Source organism: Sinocyclocheilus anshuiensis, unplaced genomic scaffold (genome assembly GCF_001515605.1).
Source record: "Sinocyclocheilus anshuiensis isolate Anshui unplaced genomic scaffold, SAMN03320099.WGS_v1.1 scaffold3034, whole genome shotgun sequence".
Classification (NCBI taxonomy): domain Eukaryota; kingdom Metazoa; phylum Chordata; class Actinopteri; order Cypriniformes; family Cyprinidae; genus Sinocyclocheilus; species Sinocyclocheilus anshuiensis.
In genome coordinates this window covers 53,614-80,367 of record NW_015542320.1, presented here as the reverse complement: position 1 = coordinate 80,367, position 26,754 = coordinate 53,614, and the positions used below count along the sequence as shown (strand labels likewise).

Here is a 26,754-nt window from a genome sequence, read left to right as displayed (position 1 = left end):
CCTATTTAAACTTTATGTAAGTTATTTGTTATTTTATATTAGGCATAGCCTGTCCTATAGCATGGTGTATTTTTATTTGTTTTGTTAATAACATTGTTAATAATGTTTTATTATACTCACACGTCGATTAACTGGTGGGAAAATTTCCTCACCGTCACAACCCTAGTTGTGTCTGGTTAGGACAAAAACATGTGAAGCAGATTTTGCTTGTGAACTTATTGTTTTTTAAAATGGTATTTTGGTTGAAGATAAGAATATGTCCTAGGTCTGCAGTGTTTCCCCTGCCATTATATTAGGAGGGCGCCCCCCCCAATGGCACCCCCGCCCCCCTTGAAGGTCAAGTTAATTATATTTAATTATATTTTTTCTATAGCGCCAGATCACAACAGAAGTCATTTAAAGTTACCTTTCCGATGGAACAAGTCTATACCTTGTTCTTTTATTAAGCAAATTAAATAGCCTTATGTTTTTTATCTTATTTACACGACGGCATGTCATTTCGGTCTCTACGTTATGGTCGCGCTCTCTCTCTGTATCACGCACAGCGGAGTTCCGCCCGATGTGCGCACACACACACACACACACACACACACAAGTGAGCACACTCCCACTAGTATTTGTAAATATTAAGCCGCAAAACGATTCATATTTAAATATTTCTTTGTGTCAATGAATGGCGCAGACGTGCGGTTTTGTTTACCACTGAGCACACTCCCACTCCCACTCCCACTACTAGTATTTGTAAATATTAAGCCGCAAAACGACTATTTAAATATGAATTTTGTGTGTTAATGAATGGCGCAGACGCGCGGTTTTGTTTACTACTCGTACTGAAGCGCGCGTGACGCTTGCGGTGATTTTAGCATCTGCCGTCTCACTAAATGAGGACATAAATACATGAACAACATCTCCAGAACTTCTCTGAGAGTCACTTCATGAGCATTTGACCATTTCATATGAGTAAAACTATCCTCATATCATATACACACAGAAATGTAAAGGTATTCACGGCAACTCGTCAAAATTCGGTTCGGTTTAACTTGAAGGCATTGGCAGAAATATATTACTATTGTTCAGTAGAATGTACGTAACAGGCTGCTACTACTATTACTAAAATTATTAAAACCTTATTTTGAAGGAATAATCATACAATATTTCTTCAATGTTTTAATTGTAATATTAAATTACCTTTATTTTCCAAAAAATAAAATTTATTTAATTTTCATTACTTAAAGGGTTAGTTCACCCAAAAATGAAAATTAGCCCATAAATTACTCACCCTCAAGTCATCCTAGGTGTATATGACTTTCTTCTTTCAGACAAATTCAGTCGGAGTTATATTAAAAATTGTCTTTGATCTTTCAAGCTGTTTAATGCCACTCAGCGGGTGTTGCATGCATCAGTCCAAAAGAAGTTAAATAAAAAGCGCCCATCCATAAAAAAAAAGTGTCTCACATGGCTCCGGGGGTGAACAAAGGCCTCCTGTGGCAAATCGATGCGTTTTTGTTAGAAAAATATCCATATTCAAAACGTAATAATCACTTTAATCTAGCTTTGCTGTCACAGTCACATTTCAGGTTTATACGCTGCCATTGAGAGCCATAGCGGCTCATTTTCCTCTCTCTCTTTTTCTTCTCTCACGTCATGTAACAGTACAGCAAGGACTTGCTTCTCTGCAGTAATAACTCTGAAATATTCATCCTTCTTTTCTCTCTCCATCTCCTCTGTCATTTCCACAGTGCTCCTTCAGCTGGCCAGTGATGGTTTTCCCAAAGATATGACACTCGCCCTGGCCTATTTACTGGCTCTACCTCAGGTGAGTCTGACTGCTCTATTTGCAGATTCTCTCTCTCTGTGACTGTGAGTGTGTGTGCAGCAGGGCATGCTTGAGCTCTGGTGCCTCAGATTATGGTTTTTCATAACTGTTTCTCTCACTGCAGCCAGAAGTGTGCAGTATTGAAAGATAAAACAATTTAAAAGTCGCTAAAAATCTAATATGACGTCTAATACCAGTTAGCCTCTGTCCTGTTATGTCCAGGGCCTCCATTTCAAAGTATTATTGCATTTTCCTGATCTAGATCGTTTAATGCTCTAATGAAATCATCTGAAAAAAAATCTTGATGGGCTTAAAATTGATAGCATGTCCCCGGTGATGCCTCTCAGTTCATTATCAGGTGAAGCTGGGTTGACATTGATGTGCAGTTAGTGTGGCCATTGTCCTCCTCTACTGCTTTAGCCTTGATAGTCCTCATGGGTCGAGTTTCTGAGACATGCAGTCACTCAAAGTCATCCTGATTATTATGGACATTACTGCAAGTGTCAAACGTCCCTTTGGCCCATTTCTTTTTGTCACTTTTACATTTTTTTTAATGGAGCAAAACAATTTTTTGTTTAGATTTTTGTGGTCTGAACCAATTTTATTTTAGTATGACTGAGTAACTATTATAGTTTTATTAATATTTTTTTTTCTGTTCTCTTTTTAATTTTACTTAAAGGTTTAGTATTTTTTAAATGATTCCTTTTTTTTCTTTTTTTTGTATTTATTTTATAGTTTTATTAATTTTTATTTCAGTTTTACTTTTAGTTACTTCAGTACTAGGGCTGTCACGATATCAGATTTTTAACTACACTATTATCATAGTAAAAAAAAAATTCACAAAAACTATCTATCACGATAACTATAGAAATCATGAAAAATTTTAAAATGTGTTGAGGCTCCTCATATTTTTTCATGCAAAACGTGCATGTGTGCTATTCATTTTTAAATATCACCAATACTACCCCTAATTAATGCGATAACGGTTTTTCATCATTTGAATATCATGATTTTTACATTACATTAAAATGAAAGTTACATTTTTTTTTATTTCAAATAAAAAATGTTTTTTTTAGGGTTGTAGGTTCAATTAACTATTATAACAAATGAAATCTGATGTTTGCAATCCGATCCAATCCAGATGTAGTTCGCCGTTTATGATGCATTGTGTTTGTGACTTCATGCCAGGATTGTGATAGTTTTGAACGTTTTATTTAAATTTTACATTTGTATATTAGTAATTCAATCTTTGTTCTATTATGTATGAATTTTCTAGTGTGTGTTTATTAAGTTTTAATTTTAGTTCATTTTAGCATTTTAGGGCTGCCAAAGTTTTTTTTTAATTTTTTTATTCAAACTAAAATTAATCTGAGGTCATTTTTAATTTATAAATAATTTGTTTTTGGGTCATTGAAATGTTTTGAAATTTAGTCTCCTAGTTTTGCCTAGTAATATTAGTTTTTATTTTGGTTAACGAAAATACTTTTGTTTTTGTTAACAATAAAAATAATAACACACAAAGTGCACAATATTGCATCAAAGTGTCCCCCCCCCACCCCCCCCTCCACAAAATTCACTATGTAGTGAATGAGTCAGTGGTTTGAACACAGTACTGTATATGCAGTGGTGTTCCTAAAGAGAATCCAAATTAGATTAGTGTGCAGTGTGAACGTAGAGTGTGAACGCACCTTTTTGTCTTTTTCTATTTCAGGTGTTGGATGCTAACACTTGTTTTCAGAAGCAGCCTCCATCAGCACTGTCTCTGCTGTTAGCCGCATATTACTACTCTCTTCAGATCTACTCCCGCCTCGCATCCTGCTTTAAAGACAAGTGCAGCCCACTTTACCGGGTAAGCCTGCACATACACTTTTCTCTCTGTCACCCTCCATTCCACAGCCATTCTTCTTTATCTGGCATTTTAGCAAGTTTCCAAAACACTTACACGAGTCAAGAACAGAATTCATTAGCGACACACTAAAAGTTCTCACCTTGAAACGGACCGATAAAACGGTATCAGCCTTTTCTCTCTTTTTTTTATTTTGCCCATTTCTCTGCACATTCCACCTCTGTCTGTTTTACACAGCTCCTGTGGTGTCATTCTTTTCCTCTTTTCTTGTAATATTTCAGGTTTATCGGCATTACACATGACAGCACTTTACCGCTTCCCTGCGAATTTTTGCATCTTCTCTCCGCACGCCTCTTTTCTCATTTTTCCTGTTACTCTCTCCCTCCATTATCATAATTCCATCTTTCATTTTCACCCTCTGTTGCACCACAGCATCTCTCCCTCTCATTCCTCTCGTAACTCTCGTCTCCTCTCATCCTCGCTCTCTCTCTGTTATAATGATGCATGCTCCTCTCAGTTCACTTTAAGAGTTGTTAGTTAACGAGGAAGGAACACTGTCTCTGTCTTTTGACACCGTGTTTTTCTTGACCACCGGACTCACAAAAACAACACATTATTACAATGAGCACTAGCATCCTCATCATAGGTCAGCGTTTATATGCTAGTTGGCTGACACTTCATAAAACCTATCAAGCATTATGAGCAAACATCAAGACTTGAAGTTTTCTCAACAGGTTTATGATGTGACGCATGGGGTTATGAAGAACTGTAATTGTAATGATGATTGTAATGCAATAAGAATTGTGTGGCACTTTTCACAAATAGTCTGAGCAAAGAAGTGCTTAAAAGGTTGATTGTCAACCTCAGAAGGTCAAACTAAATATTAAATGAGCTATTTTATGGTCTAGCAATTGTACATGAAGTTTGGAACATAGAATAAGTTTGGAATAAAGAAAATTATAAGTCGAAAGTTGGTATTTGAATATTTCATAAAACCTATCAAGCATTATGAGCAAACATCAAGACTTGAAGTTTTCTCAACAGGTTTATGATGTGACGCATGGGGTTATGAAGAACTGTAATTGTAATGATGATTGTAATGCAATAAGAATTGTGTGGCACTTTTCACAAATAGTCTGAGCAAAGAAGTGCTTAAAAAGTTGATTGTCAACCTCAGAAGGTCAAACTAAATATTAAATGAGCTATTTTATGGTCTAGCAATTGTACATGAAGTTTGGAACAGTAAAAAAAAGAAAACTGTGATTTAAATTATTCTAGTGATTACATTAACATTTAAAAAAATATCAAATTACTAATTAAAAAAAAAATCATGCTTTTAATAATAATCCATTATAAAAACAATAAATGGACAACCTAGTGTATTGTATTGGTGGAAAGTGCTGTCAGAGTGAATTTTTCTTTTTCCTCTCCACCGACTGAAACTTTTTATATTTGTTCAAAACTTCGGAATCATCCTGAAAATCATGAAAAAGTGACTAATTTCACACTGCTTCTTTCAATTTTCATTCTTCCCCAGTTCGACTTCAGGGAGGGCAACTTCTGGTCTGCTTGTAACACTAATGTTACACTCATTAAAAAAACTAAACTTTGACTGTTCCCCTAAATTTTTGACACTTTGACTTGTGAAATATGCAAGCATAGAGCCCTGCACTGAATTTTAAGGAAAACTTAGAAGTGCACAAGTCAATTTGTGTTGGATGTCGACACAAACTCAAAGACATTACATACAAATGTTTCACAGCTTCTGGCTTTCTTAATTTACATTCTAACAGGTTTTACAAAATATGGCTTAAAAAGTGAGACAAATACGGAAAGAAAATTATAAGTCGAAAGTTGGTATTTGAATATTTAGACAAAGTTTCAGTGAACACTTGGCTGCTGCTGACACAAGATTGACAGTTTGAAGACATTTTGTTTTAATCAACTAGACCTGCAAGCTAATTCTGTGAACTCGAGTCATTAAACTTTTTGCTCTTGTGAGCTTGAAACCGTCTGTGTTTGTTTCAGAGTCTTCACAGTTCTTTTCTGAGAGCTGTCACTTAGTTATCAGCTCTCTGCTTAGCTACGGGCTGAACAGGTTGGATGACAAAAAACACAAGGAAATGTTCTTGTAATTATATCGCAGTGTGAAAAATATAAAGCAGCACTGTGGCTCTGTCATAGTTTCACAAAGATCACAGATACAAAGTCACTGTTTGCAGGAAGATCAAGTGTGCAGTATACAAAGTGGCATTTTACCTGGCCTAAAATTCTCATTTACTCATCATCAAGTTGTTCCAAACATGTATGACTTTCTTTTTTTATGGAACACAAAAGAATATATTTTGAAGAACAGTGGGGTCCAGCAACAGTGAACCTCAATGACATTCATTATATTGACAAAAAATAGATGTTTTTCAAATTATATTATTTTATGTTCCACAGAAGAAAGTAAGTCATACTGGTTTGAAGGAACAGAATTTTTATTTTTGGGTGAACTATCCCTTTAAATGTTTTGAAGTGAGGAAATAATGAGTTATGAGTTCAAATTAGTTAAAAAATTAGCTATTTTTGTCTTACTATTAACCTTGCCCGCAAATGGGGCATAAAAACAAAATAAAAAAAATACTGTGATTTGTCTGAAACTCTTCCCTTTTTGTGGTCTATAATTACACTAATGTTCAAAGGTTTGGGGTCAATAAGACAATTTTTTTTACAATTTTGAAAGAAGCATCTTATGCTCACTAAGGCTCAATTTATTTGACTTTTAAAAAAGTAATAACAGTAATGTTGTGAAATATTATATATTATATTATGTTATGTTATATTATACTATTTAAATGAACTTTTTATTTGATATATTTTCAAATGTAATTCATTCCTGTTGTGGATTTTTTTCCTGATTTTCAGCAGCCATTACTCCAGTCTTCCGAGTCACATGATCCTTCAGAAATCATTCTAATATGCTGATTTGGTGCTTAAGAACATTTTTTTATTATCATCTTATCATTGTTCATAACAGTTGTGCTGCCTAATATTTTTGTGGAAACAGTAAAAATAGTTTTTTCCCAGAATTATTTGATGAATATGCAGTTCAAAAGAAGAACATTTATTTGAAATAGAAACTTTTTGTAACATCATACATGTCTTCACTGTCGTTTTTGATCAATGTTACGTCTTTGCTGAATAAAAGCATTAAAAATCTTTTTGAACAATTTTACTGACCCCAAACTTTTGTACTGTAGTGTAGCTGCGATGACGACCAAACTATACTGTATGTCTCAAGTCAAAAACCAGGCTTAGTGAGCCTGTATTAAGGACAAGAAAAAAGAAATGTTAAAGCACTCGTGAACTGAGATCCCATGCCGCTGTTTCACCCTTGAGCGCCGCAGTTAATCCCAGGGCTGCTCCAGGAGTGTGCGATAAAACGAAACACACTCAAATAATGCATGTCACAAGTCTATTGTTTGGTTCCATTTGATGTCCTTTTAGCTGTGTTTCGATTGCACCTCGGCAGGAAATAAAATAATGACAGACCCTTAACATATATACTTTAGCGTGTTCCTTTTTTCAATGTCTTTGACGTCCGAACTGGAAACTTTAAATGGCTTGCCCCTGTAAAGAGCAATAGAAAAGCTAATGGAAGGAAATGATTGTTCGTAGATCTTTTCAAGGTTACAGTTCTCTGAATCCACAGCCACACGCTGCCCACATGTGCACTAAGAACGTTTTTTTCTTTTAAAGAAAAGCTGAGGTAATAAGTGGCCAGTGTTTACTGTACACCGTATGGCAATTCACACATCCACATGAACACACTCTTCTTAATGGATGGTAATGTACCTCTGTGTGGCATTGGTTTAATGCTAGAGAAAATCCATTACCGCTGATGGAAAGAGAAAGAATATGATGTTCTGTGTGCTTTATTTTCGTTTGTTCTCTTTCCAAGTGACATTTCACTTCGTGTTTGCTGATATTTGTTGAAGGAGACGGTCTTGCGGCAGACAAGTTGTACAACAAGCCTCAAACGCCCCCACCATTTGTACCTCTTCAAATTCGCATCGTCTTTATCCATTTGTCTCTTCATTTGCCTTTTCTCTCCCTCTCTCCACTTATTTCTTTTATGGTAATCCATTTAGCCTTCCTTTTCTCTTAATTTAAACCTCCTCGTTCTCTCTCACGTAACACATAATCTCTCTCTCGCCTGTCACACATCCATCCCTGTGCTTTCCTTTGGTTCCTCTGCCTTTTTTTCAAGCAGATCCCCCTCAGACATCATCACTATCACAGGCAGCACATGTACGTGTTGTTATTGAAAGTAAGTAGGTCCGTAGGAGCGTGCAGTCGGGCCTCTGGATGAATTCTGCTCCATCTCAAACGGTGCGCTGGCTTTGCATTGCAAATTAAGCCCAACAAGATGTTTCTTTCAAATCTAAGTGCATAATTATGTTCTCCGTGTAGGAATGAGTCTGTGCTAGAGGGGGGTTCTTTCTGCTAACCATAAAATCCAGTAGCCAGAGTAGTAGATGCCAACATGGTAAATTATATTTTGACAGACTACATTCAGGACATGCTTGCAGTGAGGATAAGCCAGTGTTGATATTGTTAATTAAAACTAATAAAAAATAATTTTCAGTTATTTGAAATTAAATAAAATATAAATATTGTATGAAAACATCATAATATAAAATTAATTAATTAATTAATTAATTAATTAATTGTGACTGCTGGCTTGGCAACCAGTTTACATTGAAGTACTAAAAATACTAAAACTGAAACAGAAATGCTAAAAACACATAAAATTACAAAAATTTGAAGATCTAGAATATAAAATTCTGTTTTTTTTCTGTCATTTAATAATTTTGTATATTGTTGTGTCTGTGAAGCTCATGGTACATTTAACAAAGTTTAATGTTTGATTGTAAGGATAAATAATACTGTTTTGTACTAAATTAATTTACTGCTTATAAACAATATTGAATGTAATATATACTGTAGGTGTTTAATATATGTAATATTATATCTAATGTAAATTTAAATGTTTTAAATATAATCATTTGTTTATTTTATGTACATTTAAATTGTCTTTAAAATTGTATTTGGTCATACTTTAGTTTAGGGACCAATTCTCACTAATAACTAACTATTAACTATGACTTTTGCTCCAATAAACTCCTAATTTACTGCTTATTAATAGTAAGGTAACCGTTAAGTTTAGGAATGGAATTACTGAAATAAATGAACTTTTCCACGACATTCTAATTTATTGAGATGCACCTGTATATGAAGGGATCTAAAATATGGTCATGCAGAATAAGGCATTGATGTGCTTTATAAGTACTAACAAACAGCCAACATGCTAGTAATATGCATGCTAATAAGCTACTGGTAAATAGTGAGAATTGGTCCCTAAACTAAAGTGTTACCTTGTATTTAATATTAATAAAAAAAAATTAAAACTAGTTCATCCTAGGTACCACTCCTCGTGTCTTTTTCTCACTCCACTGTCTTTTCTATCTCTCTCATCCTTCTATCCTGCTCTGTGCTTTATCTTCCTTAACACGCTTGTCTGTCGTTGTGCTCTGTTACTATTTTCTTGTACCTTGTTCTTTACCTCTAAACTGTCTTTTTATACTTGCCGTATTGTCAGCTAAAAACACGTGCTGTTTAATGGTCAAAGTTCAATAATGCACAATCCCACACAGCTTCCCATTATCATAGTCTGTTATCACACTCATGGCATGCTGTTGTAATAATTTCCATATAGATTAGTGAATAATCATTCTAGATCCTGTTCTTCTGTCAAGGCCCTTAACCTGTTCATTTCTCCTCGTGGCAAACTAGATTACACTGAATTCAAATTCTTACTTAGCATAACGATTACAATAGTGTACAGTAGTAATGGAGACTGTATACTGTAGAGGTCGAGAAGTGTGAGACCACATTATGAATCTGAGATTCACAATTTAGTTTAATCCTGGAAATAGAATGTTTTATGGTTGAATAAATTGGTTTTGGTCAAAGACTTTGTATATGTGATGTCATTGTATAATTCATTTTCATGGAGAGAATGTGCCAAGTAGGATTCTACTTTGCATAGTTAAGCACTGTTTTTGCAGTCTTACTCACTGCTTTTTTTAACAGTATTGATTCATTGATTTTTGTTTCCATGTAGGCTGATCCTAGAGAGCTTATTCGTCTTGTGACCAAGCATGTGACAGACCACGCTGGATGTGATTGGGGAGATGAGGAACTGCAGGCCCTGATTAGTCAATTGAGACTATACAGTGAGAGACTGACAGATTTTACTCAAGCTCAGGTGCTACAGGGACTCGGCCGTGGAGTTGACGTGCAGAGATTTAGCAGCGACAACCAGTAAAAGAAAGAGACTATTCTGGGCCTGGCGGAGTAAGTACTGTGTGCCTGTGTACTATGTAAAAAACATCTACTTTTTCTAGTATATAGTGACCTTAAAGGTCCCATATTGTCAAAACTGAAATTTCCTGGCTTTTTTCATGATAACTGAGGTCTAGGTGCTATGTAACTACCATATAAGTTTCAAAACAGTCAGTCCACAGTAAAATTCACACAGCCTGCATAAAGTAGCTGTGATTTTTCACGAACCGTTGTGACTTCCGTAAAAAGTTGACGTCAGAACTACACAGTCACCGCCTTCAGTCACCACCCCGAGCACCGCCCACCGTCCCACTCTCCTTTTGACAAACTCCCAGACAACATTGCGGAAACATGTCGAAATGTTAACTTTAACCATGAAACCAGATCGGCCGACCTGTTACGTTACACTCTCACTCAAAGGATGGACGATCTGACAGGAATGCGATCAAATTTCTAATTTGAGGCTGTATTACGTCGATTCTGGCACCCAACATCACAACAAGATGATATTTTAAGCTCCTTATGTAGCCGAATCTGCGCTGGTTTGAATGGGCCGCCTCCAGTTTCCCCTTTGTTTTGCTGCCTCCAGTTAGCGCTATGACGTCGACCTGTTCTCCAAAATCGACCTGTTCTCAGCAGAGCTCCTGAGAAATGAGCTGTAAAAATATATTGAGATGGTTTTTGGTACTTATACCACAAATATATATTCTTAAGGACATCAAAACCTAAAATAAAACTCCAGAAAAGTGTAAAATATGGGACCTTTAAGAGAACAAGAGAGAATGTATATAATAATATATATTTTTATTTCATATATGTTTTGTATATATTTGGATATCGCTGCTCATCTTTGATTATTTAATATTTTTCACATTTTACATTAATGGAAAAGTTATCTTTAACATAACATTGTGAAGTGACCTTTTGCCTAGATTACAACTTTGCAGATGCTTGGCATTCACAATGAATGTGTCCAGAGTTGAAAGAGAATGACACACACATCCTGCAGCTTTTAATCTGGCTGTCCTTTGAATATGACTTTCCGCTGGTCTCTGGAATAGAAGCTCATGTTTCAGGATTGATCTTTTGATCCAAACCAGAGTTTTGGCTTACGGAGCCTGAGACTCAGTTTTATGAGGAATCACAGGTCTGGGGTGACTAAGGTCTAGCAAGATTTGACATCGTCCAATACTTACTATAGGAACTGCAGAATGAAGTTCCAGCAGCTCAGGGCAGATCTGATTTACAAGAGCAGCCAGAAAAGGGATCAAATCATTCTTTCAGTGCAAGACGGGTCTGGATTTTTAGAAATATGTTACACCTGGCCTTTGATGGGCTGCCAATTTGGCCATGATTAGAAAGATTGAGACACTGAATTTACCTAATTAAAAACTGAAGCTTGAGTGTTCTAAAAAAAAGAGTTTAATTCAAAATTTAATTGAAATTCTATCTATCTAAGATTTACTAAAGATTTACTGAATACATGAGGCAATAAGAGCCACGCATGGAAAAACAAGTATAGAACTGCAACAGAATCTTGAGTCTATCTATCTATCGTTCTATCTATCTATCTATCTATCTATCTATCTATCTATCTATCGTTCTATCGTTCTATCGTTCTATCTATCGTTCTATCATTCTTTCTATCGTTCTTTCTATCGTTCTATCTAACGTTCTATCTATCTATCTGTCTGTCTGTCTTTCTGTCATTGTCTGTCTGTCTGTCTGTCATTCTATCTATAATTCTTTCTTTCTACCTCTTTATCTCTATCAGTCTCTCATTTAATCTGTTCTTTCTATCTGTTTATCTAGGACATTGGATGAGAGTGTTTATGGGATCTCTCGTTCTCTGCGGTACAGCATCCCTCTCTGGGAAGTGCACATGACGCACCTTGAGTTTCTGTACACTGAGAGCGGGTAAGACACTCATACTTTCTCTCTCTCACACACACACACACACACACACACACACACAGCAGACTTTAGCGCCTCTCACATTCAAGATTTACTGCACACACAACACTTTTTCAGAGAAATGAGCCTGCAAAACCTCAGTTAGAAGCAATGTCTTCCACAAGTAACAGTTTTTATTTCCTCGATGTGAAGGCCCCCAGCAGGTCAGAACCTTGCGACCCCTGCGCTCTAGAGGCGCAAACAGAAGTTTGCACGGATCGATTGCAGAGACTGGCTTCCAGGCAATCAGTTTGTGCAATTTTCCAGACCTACAGTTTAGTAGCAAAGGCTAGAAAGCTCTTTGTTTTTTTAAATAGTTTTGCGGTCAGTTTAATACAGCTTTGAAAATCCACACACAAACAACATGCCACCTCTCCTGAGCTCGCTGCACGGTAAATTTGTCGCTGAATCATTGTTCAAAGCCTGGTCTAATCAACTCCATCTCTCACCGGGTTTAATCACCCTGAATCTCTCTCCCTCCCTCCACATGAACATGCACTCATTTGACTTCGCTTATTTAGTACAGATTGCTTGGGTGAAACTTATTTACTGTGAATGTGATGTTTTTTTTTTCTTTTTCCCATTTTTTTTTCGCCTGTGAGAGTCCTTGCATGCTCATTAGCATCCCCAAGGCTTCTGTTTTATTTTGTTGGTTTGGTTTTTTCGTAGCTCTGTGTAGAACATGAAATCTCTAAAATTCCCCCCATCAAAGATGTTATCAAAGGAGAATGGCACCAGAGGGAGTTTGAGCAACTTTACTCAATTACTCAAAAGTTTGATTGTATTGCGGTTTCTGTTTGCTAATTTGTCAGCAAATAGGCTTTTCTGACTGATGAGGACTTGTAAACACGTATTTTGCATCGTTTATGTTATTTACTCATTTTCCATGATTTTCATATGATGTGGTTATATAATGCTATTTCAAATGCATTGAGAAGGGGCAGTTCTTTGTTTTTTTTCCCCTGGTGGTTGATTTTGTTTATTATGTCACAAGGCACAGCAGAGTTATGTAAATGCTTAGATTTATTTTATTACAATAGGTAATTTGGCCTATTAAGCGTCTTCCTCATTTTTGGCCAGATTTATTGATACATATTCACTCGAAATGTGAAAGAGTTCAACCCTTTTGTCATACTGTATGTGAGCTTTAAAGCAGTCAGTAATCAGGACAAACTGTGGGATAGTTTTCCTGAATCCTACATAGGACTAGACTTGTGCCGGTATTCAGTAATGCGATATATCACGGTAATGCATATGCACGATATTGTTATCGTGGGCACTTCTAAATACCGTGAATAATTATATATTACAAATTATTCAGAATTTTGAATGCATTTTAAGAATACTTTTACCATCAACTGGTCAAAATGCACAACCCTGCTGTATGCTGCATGAAAGACAGCACTCTGATGTAAATAAGCCGGACGAGAAGCACATGGCGGAAGCAATTAATCGCAACATGAAAATTTGATACCGGCATATCCCTACATAGGACAGATGGTCAGTTCAAAATTATGTTGCTTTCTCTGGACAGCTGCTTTGTCTATATCCATTTTCCCTTGATGCCAGCCTGATTGTTCAGTCTGCACCAAGTCATGTTTTTTTCTCAGGTACTCTGTTGTCATATATTCAGTTTGGAGCCAAATAACATTGCAATTTGTTTTAGTCAGTTTATTTTTGTGCACTGATCATTTGGCTAAGCCAGGTTCTTGTTAGTCATTTCAGTCATATTAGTCATGCTTTGGGCCACCTGAATGGGCTCTTCTCAGAATTAATTTAATGGGTTTTAGGAGCTTGAATATGGTACTTGAGGTCACTCAGTTTTAGATATTTCCGTTGGTTCCTTTTTCAATGCAGATTAATATACTGTAGGGTTTTGACCTTATTCTGCCCAGCGTGCTTTGTTAGGTGCACTGTGTACCCTGAGGATACTCTTACAAAACTCAGCGTGAATGGCTTCAAATGGGTTTTTATTCCAATTTTCAAATTCTTGATTCAGTAGAAGACCCCACACTGACTGCCATATAATGCATTAGCCTCTATAGCCGAATGTGTTTCGAGCCAGATTCTAATTGCTATTTCAAATTGGACAGATATTTTGTTGGCATTAAATGCCATTTTTGCTTTCTTTTCCATTTTATTCATTAAGCTGAGGGTTGCACTAATTTTCAACCAAAGATGGAGGCACACACATACGTTTGTAGCCTAGTTGTACCCTGTATGCTGTTGGACTCTGTCCACACCCTTGGAACGCCACTTGGCCAATCAAATTAGAGGACTGTAACTATTTGTTTTTATAATAATGTACATATATATTGAAAAGGGTCAGTGATAGTGCCTCAGCCTGCCCTTGAGTGAAGAATTCAGTTTGAATTCAGCCTCTGCCTCTGTGTCTCTCACACACACCCTTTATCCGTTCTTGGGTTTGTAATTGCAGCAGTAGACAGAATTAATGGCTGCTGTGTTTAGCGAAGTATTGATCCTGTTAAAAGCAGTTATTCTGTGTTAATAAGCAGACTGCAGTCAGAGGCTCCTCTTTCCCTCTTTATCTCTCCTCTGCCGCATTTCCTTCCTGTAATTTCTGTCCTACCTGTTTTGTCTCTGCTATCTTCTTTCTCTTTGCCTCACTTTGTTCTGGCCTGTTGTTGTTTTCCAGCTTGTGTTGCATTCCTCTCTCTGCATTGCTCTTTCTGTCTCTCTTTCTGGCCCCAGGACATCGTGCCTCCAGCCAGTATAGTCATATCCATTAAACATGAGTTAAGGTCTATAGGGGTTATGCTCTGTAGACAATGGATAGGTGTTGAGCTCTGTCCAAATGGCCACATGCACCTTGCAGCTCACTCATTTTGTTGCATTAACGCTGAATATGATTAGCTGTAACACAATAAGAACATGCAGGAATAGTGTTTACCTACACAAATGTTAAGACCTGTATGTACTCTATGAATGTTTCTGTGCGTTTTGTCTAGAACAGTGGCACACTGGGACGCCGCAGGGGCTGTAATCTAAAAGTGCCCTTCTGGTCATTAAACAAATAAATACATTTTTATAGATATTATTATTGGAATAGGTGTTGGACCAATCAAGATGATCTAAAGTGACATAGGCCACCATTGTGAAAACATAATAATCGGTGTTTCTTTAGCATCAAATCAGTATATTGCAATGATTTCTTTACGGGAGTAATGACTGCTGAAAATTCAGCTTTAAAAATTGCATTTTTAAATATATAAAAATATAAAACAATTACTGTAATGTGTAATATTTCAAAGTTTGCTATTTTTACTGTACCTTTAATCAAATAAGAGACTTTTAAATCAACATTTAAAAAATCTTACCGACACCATGTTTCTAACAATAGAAACGTGAATTATGCCTCTAATATTCTATAGAACGTAATGGGAAAGTATAGTGTCTTATAGTAACTCATTTGCAGTGCTGCGCCCCCATATATTTCACCCATGTATTTTTTGCATATTTTAACACTAAGTGTAATTAGAACTTCATCAAGAACCTATGAATGCATAAAAGTGAACAAAAAACAGAGATTTACATTAAATACATTTTTACATTTGCATGTTTCATGTATCCATTAAAGAAAGCAATTAGCAGCAATAACAGCAGCGAAATACTTAGTGTGGTTATTTATGTATATTTTCACTCACTTGCAGAACTGCTTCATTTGTGACATTTGTATTTCTGAACATGCTAGCACATTTCAGGTTCCTCCATCAGCATTTTAGTGGAGTTTATGTTAAGAATTTACTGTGTCATTTGAAAACTTTTACTTTTATTTCAACCGTTCTCTTATAGACTTGCTTGCATTTCAGATTGTTGTCTTGCATTGTCCAAAACAATCAAAAAATGCCAATAACAATGTTAAAAATGTGCAAACAGAACATACAGAAGCAAATACTTTTTTTTTAAGTTGCCCTTTTCTCTGCCCCTGTGGAGGTATGCGCAACCCACTTATCTGACTCCATCTTTTATTTCCTGTCCTGTTTGCGAGTCAGCGTGCTTTTTATGTCTTTTCCCTCTCTTTCTGTCTACGACTCTTTCTCCAACCCCTTCCCTCTCACACGTTACGCCCTCACATACAGCATCAGCAGACCTGCTGGATAAATGGACTTGGCAGTCACTGAAGGTTCGCGTAGTAATTTATTGATAACCCAACTCTATAAAACATTTCCATGCATCAGAATTGCTATGGGATATTTCTGAGGTGCAGTAAAGCTGTTTATCTTTGCTGAAAAGCCATTCAATTAGAGCGAGGTGGAGGGCCAGTCCGCACGCCTGCTTATGAAGTCACCGTGGAGATAAATTATGGAAATCAGAGCAGCGCTAACATAAAACATGACACCCATAGAATCCAAACCTGACATCAGATTTATGGTGGGTCAGTAAACGCTGGCCATTGGCTATAATTCACTGCTTGAAAATTATAATTGTTTTGGTCCTGGAAGTGGTCAAACCACAGTGAATAAAGTTTAATGGACTTTAAGTAGTTTGACAAAGTTCTTTTAGATTAAACAAAATCAATTCTCCAGCACGAGTGGGCCATCACAGCGTATTAACTACGACCTTAATGTACCTCATCTGGTTCGGGGGACAATTGGGGGGGAAAATGCCTGTGCATTGCCTTAATTGATTTCTACAAGCAATTTGCAAAGGTTGAGTGATCACTGCTTCAGCAGACCTTGGTTACGACTGCTCATTGTCTCGTTTCTTTCACCTTCCAGTCTTGCATCTCCATCCATCTCTCATTTCTGTCTTCCTTCAGGCTTTCCACCAAAGACATCGAGGACAGGACGGAGGCTCTGGGCCTGTTTGAGACTCTAAAGACAGACCCAGAGTCATTCTACACGCACATGACTGAATTTGTGTACCCCAGTATAGCCGGAACAGACCAGCTCCGACTCCTCTTCTACTTCACTCTTTTGGAGAACTGCGGCTGCGCAAACTACTTTACTCAATCTGCTATGAAGCCAGACACGCACCTCAAACTGCTCAAGAAGCTCAAAGCCGTCGCCGTCGGTGAGTAACAGCCAAAATATAAACAAACGGAGCAGATTTCATCACTTCCAAAATGGTAGTCAGATTTAAAGATCAGATTTGAAAACTAAATCTTTACACTGTGAACAAAGCCTGTGTTGCAAAAACATTTGTAGCCGGCAGTGAAATGACTGTAAAATTGTTGTAAAGAAAAGAGGATTCAATCAATACCTAGCCGACCTGGTAACACAAATGAAGCGATAAATCAGCTCCTGCTTGCAAGCATGTCAATCAACACCATAACCAGAAATGTCCCATGTAATGACACATCTCTCTCCAGCTGAGCAACAGGAAATGGGTCGCTGAGCTGTGAGGGTGTCAATGAAAGTAATAAAGGAATGTTACTTAGGCCGCATACAATACATTTTTGTTCTTTTCTGATAAGAAAACAAATATTATTGTGAAGTACATGAGACTTGGAGTGAGGTTTGAATGAGTTCATTAGCTACGTCTCTCTCTCTCTCTCTCTCTCTCTCTTTCCAGTATTGGGGCATTGCATGTGAAGCAGGTGATAATGGTAAACTTAACAGGTATCATTCACTCATAACTGCATGAGAGTTATGTACTCAATACTTTTATAAACTTTTCCACGACATTCTAATTTATTGAGATGCACCTGTATATAGCGAGACAGAGAGAACTACTGTTCAATTTTGGGTCGGTAAGAATTTTTTCTTTTTGAATGAAATTAGACGGAGCAAGGATGCATTAGGTTTATCAAAAGTGACAGTAAAGACATGTATTATGATGCACAGGATTTCTGTTTCAAGTAAATGCTGTATTTGTGAACTTTCTATTCATCAAAGAAACCAGAAAAAGATGTATCACAGTTTCCACAAAAACATTAAAGGGATAGTTCACCCAAAAATGAAAATTCTGTCATTAATTACTCACCCTCATGTAATTTCAAACCCGTAAGACCTTTGCTCATCTTCGGGACAAAAATTAAGATATTTTTAAAAAAATCTGAGAGCTTTCTGACCCTGCATAGACAGCAACGAAACTACCATATTCAAGGCCCAGAAAGGTAGGGAAGACGTCATTAAAATAGTCCTTCTGACATGGAAGAGAACAATTGTTGAATTAAGTTGTTATTTTTGTTTTCTCTGCGCGCAAGAAGTATTCTCGTAGCTTCATAAAATTAAGGTTGAACCACTGATGTCACATGGGCTATTTTAATGATGTCCTTACTACCTTTCTGGGCCTTGAACGTGGTAGTTGCATTGCTGTCTATGCAGGGTCAGAGAGCTCTTGGATTTCATCAAAAATAACATGAGGGTGAGTAATTAATGACAGAATTCTCATTTTTGGGTGAACTACTGTATCCCTTTAAGCATCACAACTGTTTTCAAATAGAATGATTACTGAAGGATCATGTGGTACTGAAGACTGAAGTAATGGCTTTTAAAAATTCAGCTTTGCTGTCACATGTTTTTACCATATATTCAATCCACTACAAGCAGACATGGTGAGCACAAGAGTGTTCTATTAAAAATCCTACCAGTGCCAAACTTTTGAACAGTATACCGCCTATAATTCATAGTCTTATACTAAAATATTTTGGTTCTGAGTTGATTTGTGTCACTTCTTAAATATCATAAAAGTACCTTAAATAAGACAGACTTTTTACTCAGTGTACAGTAGTTCTGAAAAGAGCTTGAACTAATGACGTCTGCTTGTTTAAACTTGATAATCTTAGAGAGAGTGTTTTGAGAGGACAGGAGGGGAGATTTCACACCACACTCTCTTCTGTCTGAACTCATACCTTCCCTTTTAAACACTCACACTTAGTAGGCACTGAAAAAACAGTCCTGTAAAGACTGTTCATAGCATCTGCCACAACCCAAGGGAGAGAGATAGCACCTTTTTTTCCACATCTCTGTCTGTTAGAGTTTATGTGTGTGTGTTAAATGCCCTTCTAGCCCCTGTCGTGAGATGGGCCCATTCTCAGAGGCAGGTGTTTCAATATTTAATGCCCTGATGAGGCCTTGTGTGTCAGTGTAATGTTGTCTGTCTGACTTCATATATCCTGGAGGCATGCCAAGTCTACACCTATTCACATAGATTGACACAAATAGAAACCACATAAAAGCTTGAAACTACAACAAATGTCCAATATATTTTGGATTAGCAGAGATGGAGAAAGTATTCTCAAATTTCACATAGCAGATTCCAGTGTGTCAGATTGCCCCTATACTGTGACAGCATGGTCACAAAAGGTCAGTGTGTTCAGTGAACTGGTGAATAATGTGCAAAATAGTTTTTTTGTAGACTTAAAGGTATGTGCCTGTACATAAATTGATTAAAGACATTGAACTCACACATCCTGAAAAATATTCATTGCAGAAGAAAGAAAGTGTGACAACTAGCCCCAGCCTGTATTCTATATGTTGCTGGAATCATAGTGTCTTGTTCTTTAGGTCTGGACTATAAGAAGTTGACAGATGAGGATTCCGATCCTTTGAAAGCTCTGGAGCTAGTACTGACCAGCCAGAACGTCCTGTCAATCTCCAAACTGGCCCCTCGAATCCCCCAGAAGGGAGGTGAAGCGCTTACCTCTAGCGCTGTACATGCCACCTGGCTTCATAAACTGTTCTGGGAAGGGGATCAGCATGTGCTGAAAAAAGCCCCCCAGAGTGATCACCACTTCCTGCATGCCTATGACACCTGTGCCAAATACTTTGACCGACTTCTGCATGTAGATTCTGTTAACTTCTTGGATGTCATTACCTTTTCCCCTGAAGCAGCCAATAAGGTGAGTCTAATGCAGAAAATGAGTTCTACTCTCCTCTCAAATCCGCTCATAAAAAATATTTGACAAAAATTCCAGAGAGTACAAGACAAGATTATAAATGTATCTGTATCTATAAGCAAATAGCTGTGGTTTTATTTTAAATACAGTTAGTCAAATGCATGATCATTTCAATTATTCCCTTCTTGTATTTGCTTCCCGCCCATTTGACAGCTTAATGGAGGATTAGGAGGGCCACTTAAAACTAAAAATTTACAATTGATTATTAGTGTATTACATAAAAAACATAAATAAGAAAAAAATATAATAAAGTATTTAAAAACAAATATTTTAATTGCAATAAAAGGTGCAATTAAAAGGATTTATTAATGTACTCTTTTATTGTTATATTGAACAAATGTTTTAAAACAAATAAATAGTTTTAAATGTCAATTTTTTTGTCCATTTGAATAGTTTATTTTACCGTTACATTTAACTGTTACATATCAGTTTATTCAATTTAAAATGTATTTTTGTATTTGAAAAATAAATATGTAAATGTTAAAACTTTTTTTAAAACTTTTTAATCTGACCAATCAATATATGTTTTGCCACTGCCTTTTCCATTTAAAAATGCACTTTTAAAGTGATTATTAATGTATTTTCCACGTTGTATCCACTTAATAGCATCAAATCAGAAATGCTCTCATAGACTCCACACTGCCAGATTGACATGTTTAAAGTCTGTTGTACAATTAACATGAATCATTCAAATCAACACATGTATATGCCATAAGTTATGTATATGGTGTTTTCAAAGACTTCTCTGGACATGTTCATGTCTACTAAGTGCTGTTTGATGTTTTAGCACCTCTCATTTCTTCCTGTCTCTCACAGATGGCTTCATTTTCTATTTATTCTGCCTGCAAGTCAAACATCCACGTGCATACAAAAAAGACACATACGCATGGCCCTGTGGCAAACATCCTAAATGAGCCTCTGTAATCAAAAGGCTAATCGCTGATGCTCAGTGGCCCCTGGAGTGTTCAGATGATGTTATTGTAACGATTGTTATGTTGATATAATGTTATAATGATTAGAGTTTGCAGAAAGCAAGTTACAAACACTCATTGCCATAAACACACACCCACCCCCACCATTAAGGTGAGAGCCGCATTGATTTGGTGCTCAAGAATACCACAGGGAAAAACAACCAATGACATCTGCCATGCTTCTGCTGTAGACTGTGTGTGAACCGTGAGTAAATACAGTTAACGTACGTGTGCGTAAATGACAGCAGGAGAGCGTAGGAGGGGAGTGTTGGAGGTAAACAGTATAAGATGAATCCAGGCATGTGAAGTGTTCTCAGCGAGATGAATCTGGATGAGAAATGGGATGAGACCGATTTATGCGACAACATTACTGTTGGAGATTATAATAGTAGATTTGCAGCAGAATAACGGCCCATTGCTGACTGAATGTTATTATAAGCAGAAAAGCATGAGCATGTTTCTCCATTTTAGGTTGTGGGCCAATTCTGGGTAGTTTCTGCAATATTGGGTCACCTTTGGGTGACTATTAAAAGCCATTTAGAATTTAGATTTATTCACTATTATTATGGGGATTATTTATTACGATAACAATGATGAAAAACTGCTTGAACATGTCATGTTCCCACATCCATAACTTCATGGATAGTTTCATGACGTTTCTGACTTTTTGAACAGAATGCAAAATAGGGATGTGCAGATAAACTAGTCAATCTCACTAATCAGTTATTTGGTTGGTGGAAAACTAGTTTATATTTTTGATTAATTATAGTTTTGAACCATATTTATTGTTAAAAATGCTAAACAAATAAATTCAAATTCAACTGCAATTGTTTCACTTCAGGTTTATACACGAAAATATTTTCCATATAATATTTAAATAATTTACTTTAGATATAATAAAATGTGGCTAACACTTAAAGCCTTTATGTATAACTGGATTATAAAAAGTCATTTTAATGCATTAATTATGCCTTGTAATGCACCTTATAATGCATTGTACAATCTCATGAATAATTGTAACCACAGTTAATACATTATAATACTTATCAATTCATTGTTACACTATGCATTTTAAATTTGGTTATAATTATTTACGACAAGATATTACAACGCACATTATGAATTATAATGCTTTAAACTCTTTAATAATCCTTTATTAATCATTATACATAAATGCTTTAAGTAAAGTGTTGCCAAAATGTCAATATAATAAAGTGGCATTGGTTTTTTATATACCTTTATAATGAAATAGAAAATGTATATTTCAAATAAATGCTGTTCTTTTGAACGTTATATCCATCAAAATAATCCTGAAAGAAGTATGTTTTGCAGTTTCCACAAAAACAGTAAGCAGCTCGGCTGTTTTCAATGTTGATAATAATAAACAATTTCTTGAGCACTATTTCAGCTTATTCCAATAATTTCTAAAGTATTATTTTGTGTGTATTAAAATCGAAAATCTATTAAATTAGAAAATAGTTTTTTAAATTGTGATTATATTTAACATTATCACTGTTTTACTGTTTTTTTTTATAAAATAAATGTGCATAAATGAGCAAAAGAGACTTCTGTCAAAAAGATTATAAAAATCTTATCGGCCCCAAATGTTGTAATCGTAGTTTGTATATTATATATTGCAGTGGCGTTCCGTCCATATAAGCTGCAAATGCCCCGCATACCCAGGCCATTTGAGAGAATAAGTTCACGGGATAATTCATATAAACATGATTATAAGTTGATCCCTTGTCATTTGAAATGTAACTTAAAGTTTAAAGAGTTAGGAATAAGTACGTAAAATTATTTTTTTGCCAAACGGCAGTAATTTTCTGTAAATCTACGTCAGTTATGGTTGCTTCCAGCCGAACGGATTCTCCACAGCTTTCTCGCCTCCGCTCTGTTGCTATGACTCTTCAGGATTATAGCGCGTTCTCAGTGATTTGCTCAGATTTAATGCACGAGGTAAGCTGTCAGCGAAGTGCTCGCCGAAGCGGAAAAATGCGCTGTTGCTGCCAGATCTCGATTGCTGAAAATTACATTGTGTTTGATGCAAAACCAACTCGACTAAATCAAAACCAACTCTACTAAATCAAAAGTAAAAAACACTAACTGTATATTTTAATTTTCTCAAGCAAAGCAGATTTTAAAAGTCCACTGAACAACTTACATTTTTGGTCATAGACAACGTATGTTGAAGATATACGTTACTGTCAACGTTATTGCCTAAGCGGTAAATAAAAAATAAAAATTTATATAAAAACGTGGGCTATATAAAATTGTAATACTAACAAACATCATATTGTTTTGCATATGCTCGTGTCGCTTACAGTTGAAGTCCTTCTCTACCACTAAATATTGTAGAAACTCAATTTGCTGTAAAGTTGCTTTGCAACGATTTGTATCGTGAAAAGCGCTATAAAAATAAACTTGAATTGAATTGAATTGAATTGAATTGAATAAACCTGAAACGATAGAAGGATTGGAGATGAATTTCATTTACAAAAAAAAGTAGGAAATGTGCATACTTTTAAATCGACACCTGCCACGGTGTTTCTTATTTGTCATCTGTGATCTCTTTTGAGTGTCCTAAAAGCCGATGGGGGGGGGTCTTATCACTCAGTATACCCGGTTAAAAAAAGTCACCGCTCGCCACTGATATATTGTATATTAATATTATAATCATTTATTTTAATGTATATGAAAATAAATAGCTGCTTTTATATAGGAAAGGGTGTCTTCGTATTTGTTAAACTGATATAAAAAAGAATATTAAACATTAAAAAAACACTTTAGATTTAACATATTTCTTTTGTGTGTTTTCTGTATGTGTCTAGCTCTCTGTAGAGGCCAGGCTGGAGATCACGAAGCGTGCACAGAAGGCTCTAAAAGTCATTAGCGAGAAGAGTAAGAAAAAGGGTAATGATGACAGAAGTGAGAACTCCGCCTCCAACTTTGACTCCACCCTCACTCACATACAGCAGTCACTTGCCCATCTAGAGACTCTGAGCCACTCCTTCCCTCTGTCACTCAAGACAAGCCAAGAGGTAATTTCTCAACACACACATACAAAATGTACTAAATTTTACTCAGCTCTTGTGATTTGATCATCTAAGACGGATGATAACTGTAAGCAGGGCCTTAAATATTATGTAAGTGCCCATGTTGCTTGCCCTTTTTCTCTCTCTTTCTCTCTTTCATGCTGTTTTCCTCCCCCTTCACAATTTCTCACTTTCCTGACCTGTGTGACAGTGGCTGTGATTGATTGGCAGGTTTGTAGCTGGTGTCCTGTCTGCAGGATAGTAGCAGGCAGTCCGTGTCAGCCTGTGGTTTCTTAAATGCACACATGGAGCCATTTGTATATGGAAATATATGGATTCATTTTTACAGTGCACACTTATCGAGCAGATACTGCCGCATCTCATTACGACACACCTTCACCGTGTCACACGACGTGCTCCCAGAGGAATGTGCACGATCGCGGAAACTGCAGTGTAAATCTCTCTTCCAGTTGCCTTGCTGCCTGCAACCTACCAGTGTAGGAGAGTCACTAAACGAAAGTAGCAATGCTGCTAACTTAAATTAACAATGATATGCAAGTAGTGACAGATCTTTTCTTCCACATTTCGATGTACATCTGAGTGTAATGGATTATCGAAAAAGAAAAACTTGGACTTGGTTCTATCCATGGGTTGGTGATTGGATTTTGAGATGTGGGTGTTGCACTCAGAGATGTGTTTAAAATGGTGTAGATTTTCCATTAAAAAGCTGCTTTATGAAAAGAACAGCAGATGGATATTTGACTCACAATTGATTTATAATATATTAGCATGGTGCTAAGCTATTAGAGCAGTACTCTAATAATTATAAAAAAATACTAATATTTGCAAAAAATAATTGCTAAATAATCAGTTTTAATCATATTGAATTTCTAATCATGAAATATGTTTTTTTTCATTTCATTCTTCAACTTGTTGCAGTGTATTGAGATAAATAATACACTGAGATTGCTTACCCTGCTCAAAGCTGCATTTATATGATAGAAAATACAGTAAAAACTGTTATATTGTGAAATATTACATTTCAAATTAATAATAATTAGTGCTGTCTTAACTAGTCAACTTGAAAATGTAACTACAACATGATTCAAGTAACTTTTTCTTTATTAACCCTCTTTTTAAAGAAAATTCTATTCCAAGTGCACCACACATGAAATTGTCAACATGTAAATGTTAAACAAATCACTTGTTAAATATTTTTGCAGAAAAGATGCATGAACTACAACTACTTAGGCTATTGTACAAACTTGTCTTATTATGTGTTCAGAAATAATGCGAGGAAAATGCTTTAAAAATCACATGTGAGCGGTTAATCACGAGCGCCGACATGCGGTTGGATCGTTCTTTTCTCTTTACTGTTATCACCGGCATATTGTCAAAGTGTCTGATTCTAACGTTTGGTAATATTTCTATTCAAAATCGCGATTCCTCGATTTCTAAAAAATACAATTGTGGCAAAACATTAAATTAGAATTAATCGATAAAATTGGGAAAATCGCCCAGCCCTAACGTAAATATTTTCAAAATATGTACTGTATGTGTGTGTATTTATATATACATAATACATATACACAGCACACACACATATTATGTAAAGAAAAACGTTTATTTTGGATGCGATTAATCGTTTGACAGCACTAATAATAATTCTAAATCTATTTTAATCTTTTTCATAATGTAATGTATTCCTTTGGCAAAACTTATTTTTCAGCATAATTACTCCAGTCTTTAGTGTCGCATGATCCTTCATAAATCATTCTAGTATGCTGATTTGGGGCTTAAGAAACATTTCTTATTAATAATGTTAAAAACTGTGATACATTTTGGAGGATTATTTGATTTTTGATTAAATACATCCTTGCTTAATAAATTAATTCATATTTTTAACAAAATATCTTACTGACCCCAAACTTTTGAATGGCAGTGTATGTCTGGCTGGAATGCTAGGAAACATAATAATGTTTTAGGAACAGCTTTTGAGCCAGGAATGATGCCTTAAAATGCTGCCTCGGTAGGGAGCTCACTAGGTTTGGAATTTTGTGTGTGTGATGAGCTTGTGCCTCACGATTCTCAGCAACCAAACAAATTGTTTTGTTCCTTGTCCTCATGTGTACCGCTACAGTATGTCTCTCTGTCTTACTTAAGACTTTGTTTTTGTCTCAGCACATATTACTCATTGATTACCAGTGTTGGGAAGGTTACTTTGGAAATGTAATAGGTTACAGATTACAAGTTACCCTATTTAAAATGTAATAGTAGTGTAACTTTTTCAATTACTTTATTAAAGTAATGTAACTGATTACTTTTGATTACTTTTTGATTACTTTTCTAAATTTCTAATTAATGTTTATTTGCAACTGTTAATCATTTTCAAACATTTACACCATGCAGGGTTAACCTTACAGTAGTGCTCAACACTGTCAGACTTTCAAAATCCTTCATCACTTGAATTAAGATGATCAAATTTGAACACATCCACCACAAAATCAGACTTTATGTACTCGTATGTTGAGGCGGCAGAGGCTGAAAACACTTTGTATTTATTTTTACTACAAATGCCATGGTTAAACTATAGTTAGTGTAGCAAAAACCATGGTTAATTTGTGGTTACGATGGTTTGGATTTATAGTAAAATCATCGTTAATTTTCGTAAGTGTTGTGTTGTTGTCTGCCCTAGCTCCCCCTAAACCTATTATAAAATATGACTATTTGTCTGCTAAATTACTACTGTAACATTACAATAGCTAATAATGATATTTTGAGTGATGACTGATGAGCAATGCGCTGCTGCTTAACTAAGTAAACAAAGACAAAACTACAATAGCATATTTACAGATGAAACTGACCTGCACTTGAAA

The 26,754-nt window shown here is 35.9% G+C and overlaps 1 pseudogene; it reads left to right on the top strand.

The window, feature by feature from the left end:
• Window positions 1–26,754, top strand: part of LOC107690897 (neuroblastoma-amplified sequence-like) — a 170,392-nt pseudogene that overhangs the window by 96,530 nt on the left and 47,108 nt on the right.